Here is a 22,328-nt window from a genome sequence, read left to right as displayed (position 1 = left end):
CCGAGCTGCCATCGTGGAGGAGTACCTCGAAACAGAAGATATCAGGTGAATGGAGTGGCCTGCCTGTTCTCCAGACCTAAACCCCATCTAGCACGTCTGGGATGCTCTCGGTCGGCGTATCGCTGCACGTCTTCAAACCCCCAGGACACTTCAGGAGCTCCGACAGGCACTGGTGCAAGAATGGGACGCTATACCATAGCATCTCCTCGACCACCTGATCTAGAGAATGCCAACTCGTTGTGCGGCCCGTGTACGTGTGCATGGTGATCATATCCCATATTGATGTCGGGGTATATGCGCAGGAAACAGTGGCGTTTTGGAGCACATGTGTTTGGGGCCGGTTTTCTCAACTTATCACCAATACCGTGGACTTACAGATCCGTGTCGTGTGTGTTCCCTATGTGCCTATGCTATTAGCGCCAGATTTGTGTAGTGCCACGTTGTGTGGCATCACATTCTGCAATTATCCTTAATTTATGAGCATGAGTGAATAAGGGGCGGTCAAAAAGTTTCCGTTTGAGGGCGTTACTGCAGCATACATGCAACCCTGTGCGACTCCGGTGTGTATACATAAGCACCGACATATAAGCAAGGTGTTAGTGTGGTCTTCGTAAGGAAACTTTTTGATCGCCTCTTATTCGTATTCGTACATACTCTGCAAACCCTGAGAAGTGTAAGGCAGAGGGTACTTAGCATTATAGACAAGCTACAAACACGATTTTGTCACTCGTCTGCAGTCATTTTTTTTCGATTTGTGGTGATTTGTTCGAAATACGTTACATGTCCGTTTTAGCTCGACTGTGATACATTGCTACGCAGTGGAATTAATTTTAGCCTTTACCAATAGTTTGCTGGTGATCGAACAGTAACACATGTATTCATACATAGCCTTGGGTCACAAAAGGTCAGCCCAACTGATCTAAGCCAAACTGTAAAAATGCACAGAATAGTCTTGTAAAGTACTATTATCATTAGTATGCAGATGAATAAGACAATATAAGCATTGTATCATTTCAAATCAACGCAGATTAGAAAGAGTTCAAACGTGCAGAAAAAAGCAACCATTCCTACGTGCATCCATTTCTCTATTATTACGAAGTACAAACAAATGAAATCATGCAACTGCAACAATGAAAACCAACAATACAAAGTTTGTTGCTTTGAACATAGGCTCAGTGGGATTCAGCGTTGTTGACACAATAATTTCGAATCACAGCAAAAAACTGATTGATGCTATGCAGCAAGAGTGACTACATCTGAACTGGAATGAGATTTTCACTCTACAGCGGAGTGTGCCCTGATATGAAACTTCTTGGCAGATTAAAACTGTGTGCCCGACCGAGACTCGAACTCGGGACCTTTGCCTTTCGCGGGCAAAGGTCCCGAGTTCGAGTCTCGGTCGGGCACACAGTTTTAATCTGCCAGGAAGTGTTACATCTGAACTATCAAACTCTGTTGATAGTAGTATGGTACTAGTCGTGGTAATCATAAATAAAGCTTAGTAAACAAAAAGGAAAGATCTCAACTAACCCTTAACTCGCGAAGTGACTTTTCTGTAACTAATACCACGAGGTGGGGACTCTGGGACCCCTATGTTTAAACTGAGATTTAAGGCAAAAATCATTTGAAATTTTTAACCTATGCTATTATTTTTACAATTATTTAAGTGTTGTTTAAACGTTTCTAGTTTATTTTATTGCACTAAACAAAGCCTGCAGCGTTTTAGTATTTATTACACAAAAACACATAATTTTGTGTGGTTCTTTTAAATAGTACACGTAAGTAGACTGTTAGAGTACTGAATTTTACGTTCTGAAAAATTGTACAATCTCCGTAGCAAATAAATTTCCAAATAAAACTAAATTCCAAGGTTGAAAATTGCGGATAAAAATTCCACCCGATAGGTACAAAAAAAAGTCTGTAAAATTGAGATTCATTGCTGGGAACTATATTTTTATCACCACCAAGAACACATTCGATTTTAACAGACACTTTAAGTATTTCAGTGAAGAAACAGACAGATCCCCATCACAACTTTCCTGTAGTTCTTCCTCTGAATGATAGTCTTGTTCGACAGCAGAACTGTGATCACTGGCTATTGTAAAATCGTCGTCTTTTTCGTTTATTTCTTGGTCTAGATGACTGACACCTTCCTCCATAGACCGACTAACAATTTCATCAAATTCGGGAAAGTTAAAAATGACACATTCGTGCAAACATATTTTGAGCCATACGGTACCGTACTGAAGAAAATCCGGCCGCTGTGGCTGAGCGGTTCTAGGCGTTTCAGTCCGGAACCACGCGACTGCAGCGGTCGCAGGTTCGAATCCCGCCTCCGGCATGGATGTGTGTGTTGTCCTTAGGTTAGTTAGGTTTAAGTAGTTCTAAGTTCTAGGAGACTGATGACTTCAGATGTTATGTCCCATAGTGCTCAGAGCCATTTGAACCATTTGAACTAAAGAAAACATTTACTTATTTATTTAACCTGTCAAAATTAGGGCCATCAGGCCCTCTCTTACATCTAACCAGGCATTCTACGTATTTTACATTCATATGTTTTAGTAGGCATGTTAAACCACATCTAGTACAAAAAGTGAAATAAACTATTTCAAAGGCACACTTGGAAAAATACATACACATACAGTTTATATTCGTAGATGATAAGTACTGTTATAATTAGACGTTATGAAAGAGACAGATTTTAGATAGGAGTGCTAGTAGCAGGGAGTATGAGAGAGACTGATGGTGAAGGGAGGAGAAGAATAGAGACATGATGAAACATAATTAAGGAAATATAAAGGGAAAGAAGATTGCGTGGCTAATAGAGATAGATGACGAGGAAGAAGAGAAAGGAGCAAGATAAGAGACATTAGCTTTGCTGTTTGACAGAGGGGAGGATTGGCCTTGTACATTAATTTAGCGGAACACGTTATGAGGATGATAGTAGGAAATGCTTCAACTTCTTCTTAAAAGCAGCAGGCAATTGAATTTTGCACTAAGTAAGTGGCAGTTTGTTCCAGAGGCGGAAAGTGGCAACTGAGAAGGAGTTTGCAAAAGTTTTTGTTTTGTGAGTGGGCACAGTCAGGATACCAAATAACAGTGATCTCGTGTTTCGATTATAATGCCATGAAAGGTGTTTAATCTCTGAAGCAAGGTACTGGGGTGATTGCGCGCCGAGGAGTCTTTGAAGTAGACATAGAGAGAGTGTAATAGTCACGCAATTTGTCCAGCCGCAGCCACCTTAGCTGGGAGTATGAAGCACTGACATGATGATATAGGCGATTGTTGCAGGTGTAACGCACACAGGCATTCATGGTTAGTTCTAGCCGTCTTTTTTTTCAGTACTCATGCCTTGTTGAATTACATCACAATTGTGGAGGTTCGGTAGAAATAGTGCTTGCACGTCCTGTGGAAATACGTTCCGAAACTTTTTGAGAGCATAGAGACAAGTTGACATCTTCCAGCACACTGCGACTGTATTCTCCGCCCAGTTGTAATGCTCATCCAAAGTTACACCAAAGTTCTTAACTATTTTCTGTTATGGTACTGGAATACCATCGAGCAGAATAGGAGGCAGCCGTTCGCGTAAATCTGAACTTATTAATTTCTGATGGTCAATAGATTACATGTGCCTTACTTGCATTTAGTTTAAGTCCCAGGTTTTTCGCCCATGTCACTACTGAAGACAGATCATCATTCATATGAGCGAGTGCAGTGTTTATATCTTCAGGTCTGACGCTTAGGTAGAGCTGAAGGTCGTCGGCATATAAATAATATTTACAGCAGGACAGAACCGACGAAATATCGTTGACATATAAAGAACCATGGACCTTGCAGTTGGTGGGGAGGCTTGCGTGCCTCAGCGATACAGATAGCCGTACCGTAGGTACAACCATAACGGAGGGGTATCTGTTGAGAGGCCAGACAAACGTGTGGTTCCTGAAGAGGGGCAGCAGCCTTTTCAGTAGTTGCAAAGGCAACAGTCTGGATGATTGACTGATCTGGCCTTGTAACATTAACCAAAACGGCCTTGCTGTGCTGGTACTGCGAACGGCCGAAAGCAAGGGGAAACTACGGCCGTAATTTTTCCCGAGGGCATGCAGCTTTACTGTATGATTAAATGATGATGGCGTCCTCTTGGGTAAAATATTCCGGAGGTAAAATAGTCCCCCATTCGGATCTCCGGGCGGGGACTACTCAAGAGGATGTCGTTATCTGCAGAAAGAAAACTGGCGTTCTACGGATCGGAGCGTGGAATGTCAGATCCCTTAATCGGGCAGGTAGGTTAGAAAATTTAAAAAGGGAAATGGATAGGTTAAAGTTAGATATAGTGGGAATTAGTGAAGTTCGGTGGCAGGAGGAACAAGACTTCTGGTCAGGTGACTATAGGGTTATAAACACAATGTCAAATAGGGGCAATGCAGGAGTAGGTTTAATAATGAATAGGAAAATAGGAATGCGGGTAAGCTACTACAAACAGCATAGTGAACGCATTATTGTGGCCAAGATAGATACAAAGCCCACACCTACTACAGTAGTACAAGTTTATATGCCAACTAGCTCTGCAGACGACGAAGAAATTGAAGAAATGTATGATGAAGTAAAAGAAATTATTCAGGTAGTGAAGGGAGACGAAAATTTAATAGTCATTGGTGACTGGAATTCGAGTGTAGGAAAAGGGAGAGAAGGAAACATAGTAGATGAATATGGATTGGGGCTAAGAAATGAAAGAGGAAGCCGCCTGGTAGAATTTTGCACAGAGCACAACTTAATCGTAGCTAACACTTGGTTTAAGAATCATGATAGAAGGTTGTATACATGGAAGAACCCTGGAGACACTAAAAGGTATCAAATAGATTATATAATGGTAAGACAGAGATTTAGGAACCAGGTTTTAAATTGTAAGACATTTCCAGGGGCAGATGTGGACTCTGACCACAATCTATTGGTTATGACCTGTAGATTAAAACTGAAGAAACTGCAAAAAGGTGGGAACTTAAGGAGATGGGACCTGGATAAACTGAAAGAACCAGAGGTGGTACAGAGTTTCAGGGAGAGCATAAGGGAACAATTGACAGGAATGGGGGAAAGAAATACAGTAGAAGAAGAATGGGTAGCTTTGAGGGATGAAGTAGTGAAGGCAGCAGAGGATCAAGTTGGTAAAAAGACGAGGGCTAGTAGAAATCCTTGGGTAACAGAAGAAATATTGAATTTAATTGATGAAAGGAGAAAATATAAAAATGCAGTAAATGAAGCAGGCAAGAAGGAATACGTCTCAAAAATGAGATCGACAGGAAGTGCAAAATGGCTAAGCAGGGATGGCTAGAGGACAAATATAAGGATGTAGAGGCTTATTTCACTAGGGGCAAGATAGATACTGCCTACAGGAAAATTAAAGAGACCTTTGGAGAAAAGAGAACCACTTGTATGAACATGAAGAGCTCAGATGGAAACCCAGTTCTTAGCAAAGAAGGGAAAGCAGAAAGGTGGAAGGAGTATATAGAGGGTCTATACAAGGGCGATGCACTTGAGGACAATATTATGGAAATGGAAGAGGATGTAGATGAAGATGAAATGGGAGATACGATACTGCGTGAAGAGTTTGACAGAGCACTGAAAGACCTGAGTCGAAACAAGGCCCCTGGAGTAGACAACATTCCATTGGTACTACTGACGGCCTTGGGAGAGCCAGTCCTGACAAAACTCTACCATCTGGTGAGTAAGATGTATGAAACGGGCGAAATACCCTCAGACTTCAAGAAGAATATAATAATTCCAATCCCAAAGAAAGCAGGTGTTGACAGATGTGAAAATTACCGAACAATCAGTTTAATAAGCCACAGCTGCAAAATACTAACACGAATTCTTTACAGACGAATGGAAAAACTGGTAGAAGCCGACCTCGGGGAAGATCAGATTGGATTCCGTAGAAATACTGGAACACGTGAGGCAATACTGACCTTACGACTTATCTTAGAAGAAAGATTAAGGAAAGGCAAACCTACGTTTCTAGCATTTGTAGACTTAGAGAAAGCTTTTGACAATGTTGACTGGAATACTCTCTTTCAAATTCTAAAGGTGGCAGGGGTAAAATACAGGGAGCGAAAGGCTATTTACAATTCGTACAGAAACCAGATGGCAGTTATAAGAGTGGAGGGGCATGATAGGGAAGCAGTGGTTGGGAAGGGAGTAAGACAGGGTTGTAGCCTCTCCCCGATGTTATTCAATCTGTATATTGAACAAGCAGTAAAGGAAACAAAAGAAAAATTCGGAGTAGGTATTAAAATCCATAGAGAAGAAATAAAAACTTTGAGGTTCGCCGATGACATTGTAATTCTGTCAGGGACAGCAAAGGACTTGGAAGAGCAGTTGAACGGAATGGATGGTGTCTTGAAGGGAGGATATAAGATGAACATCAACAAAAACAAAACGAGGATAATGGAATGTAGTCGAAATAAGTCGGGTGATGTTGAGGGTATTAGATTAGGAAATGAGACACTTACAGTAGTAAAGGAGTTTTGCTATTTGGGGAGCAAAATAACTGGTGATGGTCGAAGTAGAGAGGATATAAAATGTAGACTGGCAATGGCAAGGAAAGCGTTTCTGAAGAAGAGAAATTTGTTAACATCGAGTATAGATTTAAATGTCAGGAAGTCGTTTCTGAAAGTATTTGTATGGAGTGTAGCCATGTATGGAAGTGAAACATGGACGGTAAATAATTTGGACAAGAAGAGAATAGAAGCTTTCGAAATGTGGTGCTACAGAAGAATGCTGAAGATTAGATGGGTAGATCACATAACTAATGAGGAAGTATTGAATAGGATTGGGGAGAAGAGAAGTTTGTGGCACAACTTGACCAGAAGAAGGGATCGGTTGGTAGGACATGTTCTGAGGCATCAAGGGATTACCAATTTAGTATTGGAGGGCAGCGTGGAGGGTAAAAATCGTAGGAGGAGACCAAGAGATGAATACACTAAGCAGATTCAGAAGGATGTAGGTTGCAGTAGGTACTGGGAGATGAAGAAGCTTGCACAGGATAGAGTAGCATGGAGAGCTGCATCAAACCAGTCTCAGGACTGAAGACCACAACAACAACATAAAGAAAACAAAAGTGGTCCTAAGACTGATCCTTGTGGCACTCCCGAGGAGACATGTTTCCAGGAAGACCTTTCATTTTCACAGACAACACATTGCTGTCTGTCTTTTAAGTAGCTTTCAAACCATCTCAGTGCTTTATCTGAGAAATTAAGCTGTTGCATTTTTCCTAGCAATATGTCAAAGTTAGCAGTGTCAGAAGCTTTGCTGAAGTCTAGTAGCGTCAATATTGTTGCCTTTCGGCTGTCGATGGCTTATTTCAGGTCATCAGTCACTTTAATTAGAGCAGTATTTGTGCTGTGGTGTTTACGGAAACCGGATTGAAATTTGTCATATAGGCTGAATTCATGCAGGTGTTCAGTGATTTCATCATGAACAACATATTCAAGTGATTTGGAAACAGCTGGCAGTATGCTAATTGGTCGGTAATCACTAGGCAGTTGCGGGTTTTCGATCTTATGGATGGGTCGAATTATGGTTCTTCTCCGTGCAGTGGGGTATATTCTGTTCACGAGAGAAAAATTAAATGTGTCAGTTAAGACAGGTACTAAGATATCGGCAACACTCTTAATCACGGTTGTATTGACACTGTCATTTCCTATCGCATCAGAAGAGATTCTCATTATTGCTTTTCCTGCCGTAATTATTGTAACGTATTTTAAATGGAAGGTATCGTTGTTAGTTATCCAGTTAGGGGATTCTTGTGGACAATAATTATCAACCGTGTGGGTATTCAGAGGCGCAGAGAAGAATTCATTTAATTCGTTAGCTGTGACATGAAAAGCAGTTTCCGATTTTTGCCTTTCCGAACCCCAAGTTACGGAGAGTCTTCCATAGAGTCGTGGGCGTCAGATCGCTGCATACAAGGGAGCGAGCGTGCCTGATTTCAGCATTGCGAATGTATTGTTTCACTCTGTTCCGTAGCTTTCTATATTCTTCCAAACGCTCGGGTTTCGGATCTGGCTTGGAACGCCTGTGGGCAGCATCCCTATTATTCATCATTTGACGTAAATCAGCTGTCAGCCATGGAGCAGGAGATTTTCTTACACGGACTGTGTGTGCAGGTGCATGTTTGTCACAGGTACGTAGTTCACGAGGCACGCTCTGCGTGACTCCAACCTATCAGTAACACGTGTCAACAATAAACACAGAAGGCATAACGCAACCGACAACAAAACATCGTAGGCTTGGCAAGTTATGGAGGCTGGGGGAATACAGAAGCATTCCGTCACAACTGCCCTTGGAGAGCGAGTTCGAAAATTTTCGCGCGGTCTGAGAGACAACAACCTCGTGAGTTAAGGTCTAACTTGAAAAATAATTGTTTAATTACTAAAAGAGTTTTCAGAATTGGATAGTGTTTTAGTATGTTTTTACAGGACTCTATTGTTCTGCATTTGTCGAGCTGTCAACGAATGTAATGCGACGCTGCAACTTCTCCTCTACATCCATACTCCGCAAAACCTCTGCGAAGTGCACGGTCGAGGATAGTTTCCTTTGCACCCGTTCCATTCGTCTTTGGAGCGCGGGAAGAATTTTGAGCTCCCTCTGTGCCTCCTGTAATGGGATCTGATCTTGTGTGCGTAGCCCCTACGGGTGATACGTAGTGGGCTGTTGTATAATCCTAGATTCTGCACTTGATAGAGGTTCTTGCCGGCTGGTTGTCTTTTTTCAGGCATCTGCCTAACATGATCAAGTGGAATTGGCTCTGCCTGAAACAGAAATAGGGAAAAACGACCGCCTGTGTTCTTCTCTATTAGCGTGAATGGCCGTGACGCGCCTAGTTGAGATGCACAGCCACGGCGGCGGTGTTCATCTCGTTGACTTCAGACCGGTAATGCGCAGTCCTTCCTTTGAGCCTCGATCGAGCAGCACGTCTGCACTGCGTGCCAGCTACCAGCCACCACTTACGCACTTCGCAAAACAGCAACAACTGTCCTATGCTAACATGCGTCTATGGGGCATGCTGAAAAGTAATATCACCAAATTGTTTGAGTGAGAAGTCTTATAGATTTTAAATAAAAAAAGTTATTCTACATCTTTATCTTTCATGTCTGGATATTTACGAGGCGTGTTTTTTTAAGTAAGGTCCGTTTTGTTGTAGACACTAGTAGTTCGCGCGCATACTGCAACGAGCGCGTGCGCCGCGTACCGGCATGCCCCGGGAACAACTGTGCTCCGTTTCAGCTCTGTAGCTAACCTGTACGGTTCTGTTCTGTGCTTTAAAGATGTTTAAGACTATCAAATCGCCCGCCGCGTGTGAGGTTCGCTCAGTGATACGGTTTTTGTCAGCAACGAACCTGTCTGCTGCAGAAATTCTTCGACAGATTTGCGAAGTGAACGGTGATACTGTTAGGAATGAAAGCAAATGGCGTAAGTGGGTACTAGAATTCAAAGATGGCCGTGACAAGATCCATGATTAGGACCGCTCCGGTCGCCCTTCTTTGATTACAGACGATTTGGTGGCTTCAGTTGAATCGAGGATTCGTGAGAACAAGCGCTTCACAATAACAGGTCTCTCAAACGAATTTCCTGACGTGTCGAGATCAGTGCTTTACAACATTGTTTCTGAACACCTAAAGTTGGGTCCCGTGCTGCCGAGCCCCCGTTGGGTGCTAAAACTCCTAACAGAGGACCACAAAAACCAAAGATTTGAGTGTGCGATGAAGTTTTTGACTCGTTTTCACGAAGAAGGTGACGGCTTCTTGAGTCAGATCGTAACTGGATATGAAACTTGGGTTTCGCATATCACGCCCAAATCGTAGCAACAGAGCGTGGAATGGAGACACACACACTTCACTGTAAAGGTGAAGGTCAAACAGACTCTGTCCCAGCGCAAAATCGTGGTGTCGGTGTTCTGGGACAGGCATGGTGTTTTGTTGGTCGACTGCATGCAACGAGCTACCACTATCAATGCAGAAGCACACTGCCAAACCCTGAGAAAGCTACGCAGAGCGATTTAAAACAAAAGACATGGCATGCTGACAGAGCAATGACAATGCAAAGCATGACAATGCAAGACCTCACACTGCAGGTCAGACCCCCGAGATATTGGAAAGTTTTGGCTGGGAAGTTTTAGACCACCCACCCTACAGTCCTGATCTTGCGCCGAGCGATTACCATCTGTTTCTCCACCTCAAACAACACCTCAGTGGCAACTGTTACAATGATGACGACGACGTGAAAAAGGCAGTGAATTCTTGGTTACCGGAGCAGACGGCAAGTTTTTATGAAGAGGGTTTTTCAAAATTGGTTGAGAAGTATGATACGTGTTTCAACAAACTTGGCAACTATGTCGAAAAACAGAGTGAAGTATGTACTTTCTGAAAATAAATTTACTTTTTTGAAATAACCTTTCGTTGTGTACTTATGTTCAAACGGATCTTACTTAAAAAAACACGCATCGTATTTCTTAACATGGTCACCCTGGCGACGAATACATTTCACCCAACGAGAGACCGTTCGTCGATACCGCCACTGCAGAATGTATGACTTCGTTGACGAAGCCATAACCTCACCTCTGCTTGCACCGCTTCATCACTGTCGAAGTGAAGTCCTCGAAGGTGTACTTTAAGTTTTGGAAACAGATGGAAATCGAATAGGGCCAATGTGGGACTGTACGAGGATGATCGACGGCAGTGAACTCCAGGCTTCGGATTGTTGCAGATGTTGCGGCGCTCCTTCGTGATCTGACATTGTCCTGCTGAAGGAGAGGGTGTTCCATGTGCGGACAAACCCTTCGAGTGCGAAATTCGATTACGGTAAGCTGATTCCCACGCACCGGCATTGTTACTGTTACACACTGCCATGTTACACGCTACAATTCGGAATCCTCTAGAGGCACAGGGCTGTAAATAAGTAGACGTGAAGAATAAAGATGTAGAACGTCAATAACGTTTGTTTTATTTAAGAAACTTCGGGAGTTTTCACAAAAAAATTCGAAGTCAGTACTGTACAGCATGGTCTCGTACATAGCAACGCTCTTGAGCGCCTGGCTATATAACAGTTGTTGTCAGGCACATCTTTCACGCCTTTCCATACACTTTGTAAAGAGAAATCAGTTTCTTCTTTTCGTTTTTCTAATACAATGGCATAAAGAATAATTATTTAAAACGAATTAATCATACTGTAAATTACAAATTAGACAAATCAGTTTATGTATTCTACATCTAGAACTACACTCTGCAAACCAGTGTGAAGTGCATCTATGGAGGTCGAGAAGAACGATTGGTTTTAGCCCCTGTAATTACTCTAATTTTTTCTTCAGCGTACTAACGGGAGTGACATTCATCACTTTCTTTGTATACTTTTACAGGATAGTTTGCGTCTATCTTCAAGCGTCTGCAGATTCAATTCTTTTAGCTTCTCTGTGACGCTCACCAAATGCTCAAACAAACCTGTGATCATTCGTGCTGCCCTTCTCTGTATACGTTCAATATCGCCTATTGCTGCTATTTAGTACGGGTCCTATATTGTTGTTGTTGTTGTGGTCTTCAGTCCTGAGACTGGTCTGATGCAGCTCTCCAAGCTACTCTATCCTGTGCAAGCTTCTTCATCTCCCAATACGTATGGCAGCCTACATCCTTCTGAATCTGTTTAGTGTATTCATCTCTTGGTCTCCCTCTACGATTTTTACCCTCCACGCTGCCCTACAATACTAAATTGGTGATCCCTTGATGCCTCAGACCATGTCCTACCAACCGATCCCTTCTTCTTGTCAAGTTGTTTCACAAACTCCTCTTCTCCCCAATCCTATTCAATACTTGCTCATTAGTTACGTGATCTACCCATCTAATCTTCAGCATTCTTCTGTAGCACCACACTTCAAAGGCTTCTATTCTCTTCTTGTCCAAACTATTTATCGTCCATGTTTCACTTCCATACATGGCTACACTCCATACAAATACTTTCAGAAACGACTTCCTGACATTTAAATCTATGCTCGATGTTAACAAATTTCTCTTCTACAGAAACGCTTTCCTTGCCATTGCCAGTCTACATTTTATATCCTCTCTACTTCGACCGTCATCAATTACTTTTCTCCGCAAATAGCAAAACTCCTTTACTACTTTAAGTGTCTCAATTCCTAATCTAATTCCCTCAGCATCGCCCGACTTAATTCGACTACATTCCATTATCCTCGTTTTGCTTTTGTTGATGTTCATCTTATATCCTCCCTTCAAGACACTGTCCATTCCGTTCAACTGCTCTTCCAAGTCCTTTGCCGTCTCTGACAGAATTACAATGTCATCGGCGAACTTCAACATTTTTATTTCTTCACCATGGATTTTAATACCTACTCCGAATTTTTCTTTTGTTTCCGTCACTGCTTGCTCAATATACAGATTGAATAGCATTGGGGACAGGCTACAACCCTGTCTCACTCCCTTCCCAACCGCTACTTCCCTTTCATGCCCCTCGACTCTTATAGCTGCCATCTGGTTTCTGTACAAATTGTAAATAGCCTTTCGCTCCCTGTATTTTACCCCTGCCACCTTCAGAATTTGAAAGAGATTATTCCAGTCAACATTGTAAAAACTTTTTCCAAGTCTACAAATGCTAGAAACGCAGGTTTGCCTTTTCTTAATCTAGCTTCTAAGATAAGTCGTAGGGTCAGTATTGCGTCACGTGTTCCCATATTTCTACGGAATCCAAACTGATCTTCCCCGAGGTCGCCCTCTACCAGTTTTTCCATTCGTCTGTACAGAATTTGCGTTAGTATTTTGCAGCCGTGACTTATTAAACTGACAGTTCGGTAATTTTCACATCTGTCAACGCCTGCTTTCTTTGGGATTGGAATTGTTATATTCTTCTTGAAGTCTGAGGGTATTTCGCCTGTCTCATACATTTTGCTCACCAGATGGTAGTGTTTTCTCAGGACTGGCTCTCCCAAGGCAGTCAGTAGTTCTAATGGAATGTTGTCTACTCCCGGGGCCTTGTTTCGACTTAGGTCTTTCAGTGCTAGGTCCTATGTACTTGACAATATTCTAGTGCCGCACGAGTGCTTTGTATATATAATCTCCTTTGTAGACTGTTCGCGTTTCCCTAGTGTTCTACCATGCAGTCATTCCATTTCATATCACTACAGACTGTTACACTCAGGTATTTGTCTCAGCCCAGCAACTGTGACTCACTGATGTTATGCTCATAGTAGACTAAGTTTTTCCGATTTGTGAAATGCACAGTTTTACATTTCTGAACATTTACAGCAAGTTGCCAATTTTGCACCACTTTATAATCTTATCAGTATCCGGTTGAATATTCGTGCAGTTTCTTCACACAGTTCTTCATTGTAGATTACGGCATCATTATCGAAAACTCTGACATTACTATTAACATTCTCTGCAAAGCCAGTAACATGCAATATGGACAGCAAGGTTTCCAACATACATTCATGAGGCAAATCTGAAATCACTTCTATACCTGTCGTTGGTTTTCCATCTAATATAACATGCTGTGACCTCCCCACTATAAAATCCTCAGTACAGTCACAAATTTCGCTTTTTATCCCTTATGATCGTACTTCCGATAAGAAGTGTATTTGTAGGTCTCAGTCAAATGCGTTCCTGAAGTCAAGAAACACTACATCTATCTGACTGCCTTGATCCATGGCTTTCAGGATGTTTTGTGAGAAGGACTCGAGTTGGGTTTCACTATTTTCAAAATCCATGCTCAGAATATGTTGTAATATTCCATAACAAGGGGATGTCAAGGGCACTGGGCGGTAGTTTTGCGGATCTCTTCTACTGCCCTTCTTGACGCTAGGCGCTACAGTCTGGAACCGCGCGACCGCTACGGTCGCAGGTTCGAATCCTGCCTCGGGCATGGATATGTGTGATGTTCTTAGGTTTAAGTAGTTCTAAGTTCTAGGGGACTGATGCCCTCAGAAGTTAAGTCCCATAGTGCTCAGAGCCATTTGAACCTTCTTAACGGGCGTGTGTGTGTGACCTATGCTTTCTCCCAACCATTGGACACAGTTTTTTGTTCGAGGGATCTTCGGTATAAATTCGGAACAGAATGTGATAGGGATTCCGTAATCCATGAATTTTTGTTCTAACTTAACGATTTCAGCTGTTTCTCAACATCGCTATCACATACATCATAAGTATTTGCAGAAATATGAAAACCGCGCTAATACATTACGCTTGGGTTTTCCTTTGTAAATGAATATTTGAAAGCAGAGTTAATCATCTGTTTCTGCTTTCCACCCTCAATTTCAATTCTTGTCATGTCCATCACTGTCTGGACACTAACTCTGACGTGGTCGTGCGGTAGCGTTCTCGCTTTCCACGCCCGGGTTCCCGGGTTCGATTCCCGGCGGGGTCAGGGATTTTCTCTGCCTCGTGATGACTGGGTGTTGTGTGCTGTCCTTAGGTTAGTTAGGTTTAAGAAGTTCTAAGTTCTAGGGCGCTGATGACCATAGATGTTAAGTCCCATAGTGCTCAGAGCCATTTTTGAACTAACTTTGATGCCACTAACTGCCTTTAGATACGACTAGAATACCTTCGGCTTTTGTGGAAGATCTTTTGATAATATTCTGTACTACGGTAGTTACTGAAGGCTTCACATATTGCCCTCTTGGCAGCCAAACGTGGTTCATTCAGCATCTCTCTGTCTGTAGCCATGTGTTTCTTTTTCTACTCCTGTTATGCAGTAATCTCTTTTTGTAGGTGTTTCATTAGAGAGGCTGTGTAGCATGGAGGGTCCCTCCCACTGTAACCTGTTGTACTAGGTACATATCTACCGAGTGCATGGTTAATTATTCCTTTAATTTTAGTCATAATTCCTCTACATGCTCCTGCCTTGAGCTAAAAATATCATGTTCCTGATTGAGATATGACACTACTGATCCTTTGTCTAGTATACTGAACGTATAAATCTTTGACCTTGTTTCCGTTGCCCGTTCTACTTTGGTAATCGTTGATACTTCAACTGCCTCATGGTCACTGTTACCAGTTACAATGTGGACATCCTCAAGGAGGTTAGGTATATTTTTTGCCACTGCATCCAATACATTATCTTCACGAGTGGGATTCCGAACTATCTCTTCTAGATAAGTTTCAGACAAGGCATTTAATTATCTTTCGCAGGACGTCTTGCCACGCTCATCACTAACAAAATTGTAACTATCCCAAATGATTATTGGATGATTAAAGCATCATCTGATGATTTCAGTATGATTTTTGAACTTACGTACTAGCGAACTGAGATTCTTTCGACAGTATGGTAGTCGATAGAAGGATTCAATTGTAATTTTAGCCCACTCCTGACACTGAGTCTTGCCCAAACAACCTCACATGCAGCTTCAGTTTCTATCTCAGTGAATTTGAGTATTTCGTCTACTGCGTCAAATTCACCTCCTCGATTTCACATTAGCCTATCCTTTATATTTAATATATACTTTAATTTTCCCCAAAAGTTACGCTGCTGTCACTTTTGGGTTTTAATTAGTTTTCTGTACGTAATATTTCGTGAACTTCACCTTATCTTAGGAATGCTTCAAACTCTCGCACTTTGTTGCGAATGCGTCGGCAGTTAACCACTAAGATTTTAATACTCTTTCCTGTGTTGGAGGGAAAGAGTTCTTAGGATATTATACTGATACTTCCGTAGATCCTACAGCTATCGCATTCTAGGCTGGCTGACGAGTCGCCTAATCTAAAAAAACACTTGCATGCTCCGCACAAAGTCAGCCACCTGAGTAGCAGCCTCTGACGTGCTGTGCTTGCCTGACCCATATCTGTGGTAAACCTACAGTTTTCAACTCTATGGTACAAGTTTAGGACGTTGCAGACTATCTTGTCACAGAACCTTCACAGTCGCTGGCTCAAGCCTTCCACTTGACATAGAACCAGAGGGCCACGACCTGTTCTGTGGGAGAATGCTGCAGGTTGATACACTATGTGATCAAATGTGTCCAGACACCTGGCTGAAACTGACTTACAAGTTCGTGGCGCCCACCACCGGTAATACTGGAATTCAGCATGGTATTGGCCCAACCTTAGCCTTGATGACAGCTTCCACTCTCGCAGGCTACTTTCAATCAAGTGCTGGGGGGTTTCTTGGGGAATGGCAGCCCATTCTTCATAGAGTGCTGCACTGAGGAGCGGTATCGATGTCGGTCGGTGAGGCCTGGCACGAATTCGGCGTTCCAAAACATCCCAAAGGTGTTCTGTAAGATTCAGGTCAGGACTCTGTGCAGCCCAGTCCACTCCAGGGATGTTATTGTCGTGTAACCACTCGGCCAAGGCCGTGCATTATGAACAGGTGCTCTATCGTGTTGAAAGATGCAGTCGCCATCTCCGAATTGCTCTTCAACAGTGGGAAGCAAGAAGGTGCTTAAAACATCAATGTAGGTCTGTGCTGTGATAGTGCCACGCAAAACAACAAGGGGTACAAGTCCCCTCCATGAAAAACACGACCTCACCTTAACACCAGCGCCTCCGAATTTCACTGTTGCCACTACACACGCTACCAGATGACGTTCACCGGTCATTCCCCATACTCACACCCCGCTATCGGATCGCCACATTGTGTGCCGTGATTTGTCACTCTACACAATGTTTTTCTACTGTTCTATCGTCCAATGTGTACGCTCCTTACATCAAGCGAGGTGTCGTTTGGCATTTACCGGAGTGATGTGTGGCTTATGAGCAACCGCTCGACCATGACATCCACGTTTTCCCACCTCCCGCCTAACTATCATAGTACTTGCAATAGATCCTGACACAGTTTGGAATTCCTGTGTGTTGGCCTGTATAGATGTCTACCTATTACACATTACGACCCTCTTCAACAGTCAACAGACGAGGTCGGCCTGTACGCTTTTGTGCTGTACGTGTCCCTTCACGTTTTCACTTCACTATCACATCGGAAACAGTGGACTTAGGCATGTTTAGGAGTGTGGAAATCTCGCGTAAAGACGTATGACACAAGTGACACCCAATACCTGACCACTCTCGAAGTCCGTGAGTTCGCGGAGCGCCCCATTCTGCTATCTCACGACGTCTAATGACTACTGAGGTCGCTGGTAAGGAGCACCTGGCAGTAGGTGGCAGCACAATGCACCCAATATGAAAAACGTATGATTTTGGGGGTGTCCGGGTACTTTTGATCACATAGTGTAGCTTACTCCCTGAGCAAGGTCGGTATTGTTAACCTTCTCTGCAAGTTACTGGAATGATCCAAGTATAACCTTGGGGCCCAGAAACAAATATAGATTGTCACAATGTGCAGCTGGTTGCACCCTGTTCCCTCAACGGCTGGCGAAATAACCTCTCCGACACGCTGAATGAGGACCTCATGCACACACACGATTGAAGATGGTGTACCTTCCTATCTTTTGTAATCACTTCCCTAAGTGGTATCATTATTCGTCGCACATTTTGATTGCCGATGTTTAAGAGACACTTACCCTTTTGCGTATGCCTGACCTTGACACAGGACACAGTAAATTTCCCCAAAGGTGCAGCGATCCTTTTCATTTCAGTGAGAGACAGCACCTCAGACTTGTTGGTAAGGGGGATGTGTGTGCCATCCTGAGTTCTCCCTGCAGTCTGCGTCCCATGCACAGAGCGCCTAGACCTACCATTGACAAGCCACTCAGTCACATGGACGAGTAATGACAGCTCGTTCTTCTCGTTGTGGAGACAATATCCATAAGAAAGGATGGGACTTGAGGCACCTCTGGTACATGACCGTCGGTAGCCCTCCCAGCACACCCATTCGCTGCAGCTACCAACCGATCGACGGTAGTCAGGGCGATTTCCACCTGCTTAGCACAGCAAATAATTCATCCCGTGTCCGTTACAGAACAGTAAACAAATAACTTTAAACTAAGGTTCCTGATTCTTTTTTAATTTATGACTCTGATATGCTACAGCTAGCCTTTTAGAACTGAAAGGATTAACAGCGAAAACGAGATATCTGTTAAAACAACTTTGAAGTTACGGTCACTAGCAAATTCGACAATAGCGTTAATTTATGATAAATGCAGACAATGTACACTCGTATCAAAAGCGAAAGCTAATATGACACGATACGTTACCTGTTCACAGTAACTGTATGTAAGAAAAGCAAGGAAAATTCTCATAAGACATACTTTTGCAAGCGTCCGAACATTCTCAAAAATATATCTTTTTTCATGCAAACACACAATGAAATTAGGGCACGACTGCGTTTGAACGAGGGTACTGTTGCCGAAGGGCTTAAAAAAGGAACAGTTAACTCTACAGCTGACGATATGGGACAGTTTTTTCGTCGCTGTGTTCGAAAATACGCAATGTATCATGATACCCACAAGAATTGACACAATCAATGAAAGATTATACGAAAATCATTCAACCAGTAAAACATTAGAATCTTTTCACACTGGACATATCTGGCACACACAGTCTCACACAAAGGAAAATTTGGAAGTCGGCTTACATATGTAAATAAACGTGCGAATTGTACGGATTTTTTAGTTAGCTGAATTTGTGACACCATCTGTACTGACGTGCCAAAGACGATCACCTCAGCGTCAGTTTATCACAGTCAAAAACTATGAAAATTGTGGAGCACCAACTAATAACGTCTTCCGCATGGAGAGACTAACAGTGCTTTCCCTCAGAAAGTTGTCTACGTCTGGTATACATTGTGTAACGGAAATGTACACCAAGACACATTCCTCATACGTAGACGAAGAAATTATGTTGCATGAAAATGGGTCTGAAAACGCTTTCATTCCATGTTACAACTCATTTTCTCCAACTCATTAATCATGGCAAACACACACGGACAGCGTATCACACACAACTCTTTCTGACAGGGGATGTTCAATATGTCCTCCGTTGGGATTGATGCATGCATCAACCCACTGTCGTAGTGAATCTCGGATGCGCTGATGTATCCCTGGAGTATTGTGTATGGTTTCACAGCCTTTGGTAACATGCGCACAGAGACTCTGAACATCTTATATTGGGGTTCCATACACAAAAATTAATAAAAGTCCAGTGGGTTTAGGTCCGGAGAACGTGGAGGCTAGGCAATTGGTCCATCTCTACCTATCCATTTGTCACCGAATCTGTTATTGCCTGCCCTCCACGCTCTCCGGACCTAAACCCACTGGACTTTTATTTGTGGGGCATTTGAAATCTCTTGTGTATGGAACACCACTACAAGATGTTCAGAGTCACCGTGCCCGTATTCTGAAAGACTGTGAAACCGTACTCAATACTCCAGTGACACATCAGCACATCCGAAATTCACTACGAAGGTGGGTTGATGCACTTAGCAATGCCCACGGAGGGCGTACTGAAAACCTCCTGTACGAAAGAATTGCCTTTGGTATGATGATGTGTTCTGTTCGTGTGTTTTTACCATGATTAACGAGTTAAAGAAAATGAGTTGTAACATGGATACAAAGCGTATCCAGACCCACGTTCATATAACATTATTTCTTCGTCTACGTGTGGGGAATGTGTCCCGCAATTTTTTTCCGTACATTTTTGTTACACCCTGTATATCTGAGTGCTATCTGTTCTGTCGGACAAGTCCGACTGATAGAAACCACTCAGATATATAGACTTCTGTACGAGCGCCACGGCTCCTTGTCGTTTTTTCAGTTCATCCTATCGCCAGACCTCCTACGGGAATCAATAATTTGCGAGTAGGGGTTAATGAACAAGGAGCACTGCATTGCAGCATTCGATAAGTTTCAAATTTTAGTCCTTCAGGGACCGTGTCAGGATAGCCGAAACATTTAAGACAACAGCTCATGAGAATCCGGGTTCGACTCCCAGGTCGACATAAAATTTCGACTTTCGCCATTGCATTATCACAATGCCCTGTGCGGCTGGAAGTCACGAGTTTCCCACCGATCCTTTACTTATCTTCCCCCCTTCTCAATCTCACATAAATTATATTTTATTCTGATGTCATATTTTGTTGTTTTTGTTGTTGTTGTTGGATCTTCCGTCCAAAGACTGGTTTGATGCAGTTCCCCACTAGTCTATCATGTGCAAATCTCTTCGTCCCTGCATAACTGTGTACTGCAACCCTCTTACTGTATTCGAGCCTTGGTCTCTCTCTGTATAACTCGTACCCCTTACTTGCCTCCACTATCAAATTGACGTCTGTCTCCTATCAACCGATCCCTTCTTGTTGTGTGACAAATTCCTTTTTTCCTTAGTTGGTCCGCAGCTCGTGGTCGTGCGGTAGCGTTCTCGCTTCCCGCGCCCGGGTTCCCGGGTTCGATTCCCGGCGGGGTCAGGGATTTTCTCTGCCTCGTGATGACTGGGTGTTGTGTGATGTCCTTAGGTTAGTTAGCTTTAAGTAGTTCTAAGTTCTAGGGGACTGATGACCATAGATGTTAAGTCCCATAGTGCTCAGAGCCATTTGAACCTTAGTTCGATTAAGTACTTCCTCATCATTAACCTAATCTTCAACACTCTTCTGTAGCACCACATTTCAAAAGATTATATTCTCTTCTTTTATTGATCCACTTTCGTACAAGGCTACGCTGCAGAAGAATACCTTCAGAAAAAACTTCTTAACTTGTAAATTTGTGTTATGTGTCAACAAATTTCTCTTTTACAGAAACGATTCTCTTCCTATTGCCAGTTTATATTTTATATCATCACTAATTTGACCATCGTCACTTATTTTGTTGTTCAAATAGTGAAACTCATCTACCACCTCATTTACTACCTCATTTCCTTATCTAATACCCTCAGCATCGCCTGATTTAGCTCACTGCGTTCCATAACCTTTGTTTTTATTGATGTTCAGCTTTAAAATCTTTTCAAGATACTATTCATTCCGCTCAGCTGCTATTCGAAGTCCTCTGCCGTGTCTGACAGAAATACGACGTCATCAGCACACACCAAAGTTTTTATTTCATCTCCTCGAAACGACTCCTTTGTTTCCTTCACAGCTTACTCAATATACATATTGAATAACATCGGGCATAAGCAACAACCCTGTCTCACGCCCTTCTTGGATACTGACTCCATTTCATGACATTTAACTTAAAACTGGAGTCTAGATTCTCTATAAGTTGTACATAGCTTTTCGCTCTTTGTATTAGATCCCTGCTACCTCCAGAATTTCTAAGACTATATTCCAGTCAATATTGTCAAAATTTGGTTGGATCAATATCGCATCGCGTGTTCCTGCTTTTCTCTGGAAATCAAACTGATCTTTACTGAGATTCGCCTTAACCAGTTTTTTCTATTCATCTGCAAATAATTCGTGTCAGTATTTCGAAACCATGACTTATTTAACTAATAGTTATGTAATGTTCGCACCTGTTAGCACGTGCCTTTTATGCATTTGGAATATTCTTCTAGAAGTTGGAGGGTATTTTGCCAGCTGCATGTGTCTTACGCACCAGGATGAACAGTGTAACGTCATACAATGCATACATTTAGAAACAACTGGGAGAAAAAACGGGAAGTTTTTCACGTTCGTCAAAATGGTTCAAATGGTTCTGAGCACTATGGGACTTAACATCTATGGCCTCATCAGTCCCCTAGAACTTAGAACTACTTAAAACTAACTAACCTAAGGACATCACACAACACCCAGTCATCACGAGGCAGAGAAAATCCCTGACCCCACCGGGAATCGAACCCGGGAACCCGGGCGCGGGAAGCGAGAATGCTACCGTACGACCACGAGATGCGTACTCACACTCGTCCCTTACGACTGGACTTACTAAGAGGTCGAAAGAAGGCAAGAGCAAACGACCTCTAATGTGGCTCCATAACGGCAGCAGTGCGAGTTTCTGACGTTGTTCCAAACGACCATTGATAAGTATGACACTGATTTGGACAATGATATACCTGCAAGGAATCGACACTCGCGTATGGACCAAAAGACGAACGACCAGCGTTAAGAGATCAGTCTACGTATTTCGTTCGGAAGCTGTTGTGTTTGTATGTACAGCGTCGTCCTTCTTGCTAGGACTCGGTGCTCAAGGATACTTCGATAATAACCTATATGCCAAGGGGAGGGGTGGAATTAATGAGTACTTTTTCGTTTCCAATCGTTCATGGTATGAACCAGCAAAAAATTTCTCGTCCAGGTTTACGATATCCTATACATAGTAAAGAATGTTAATGAAAGCTTCAGGCAGCGATAGTGTCATTAAAAATATTTAAAATATATCTAGGAAAAACACGCCTCCTATAGTCTGTAAAAGAAGTGCAACACTAACTGCCGGATGAAAAATGTAGGCGTTCTCATTTCTTAAA

The sequence above is a fragment of the Schistocerca cancellata genome, chromosome 2, assembly GCF_023864275.1.
Source record: "Schistocerca cancellata isolate TAMUIC-IGC-003103 chromosome 2, iqSchCanc2.1, whole genome shotgun sequence".
NCBI lineage: Eukaryota > Metazoa > Arthropoda > Insecta > Orthoptera > Acrididae > Schistocerca > Schistocerca cancellata.
Note: the sequence above shows the minus strand (reverse complement) of the source record.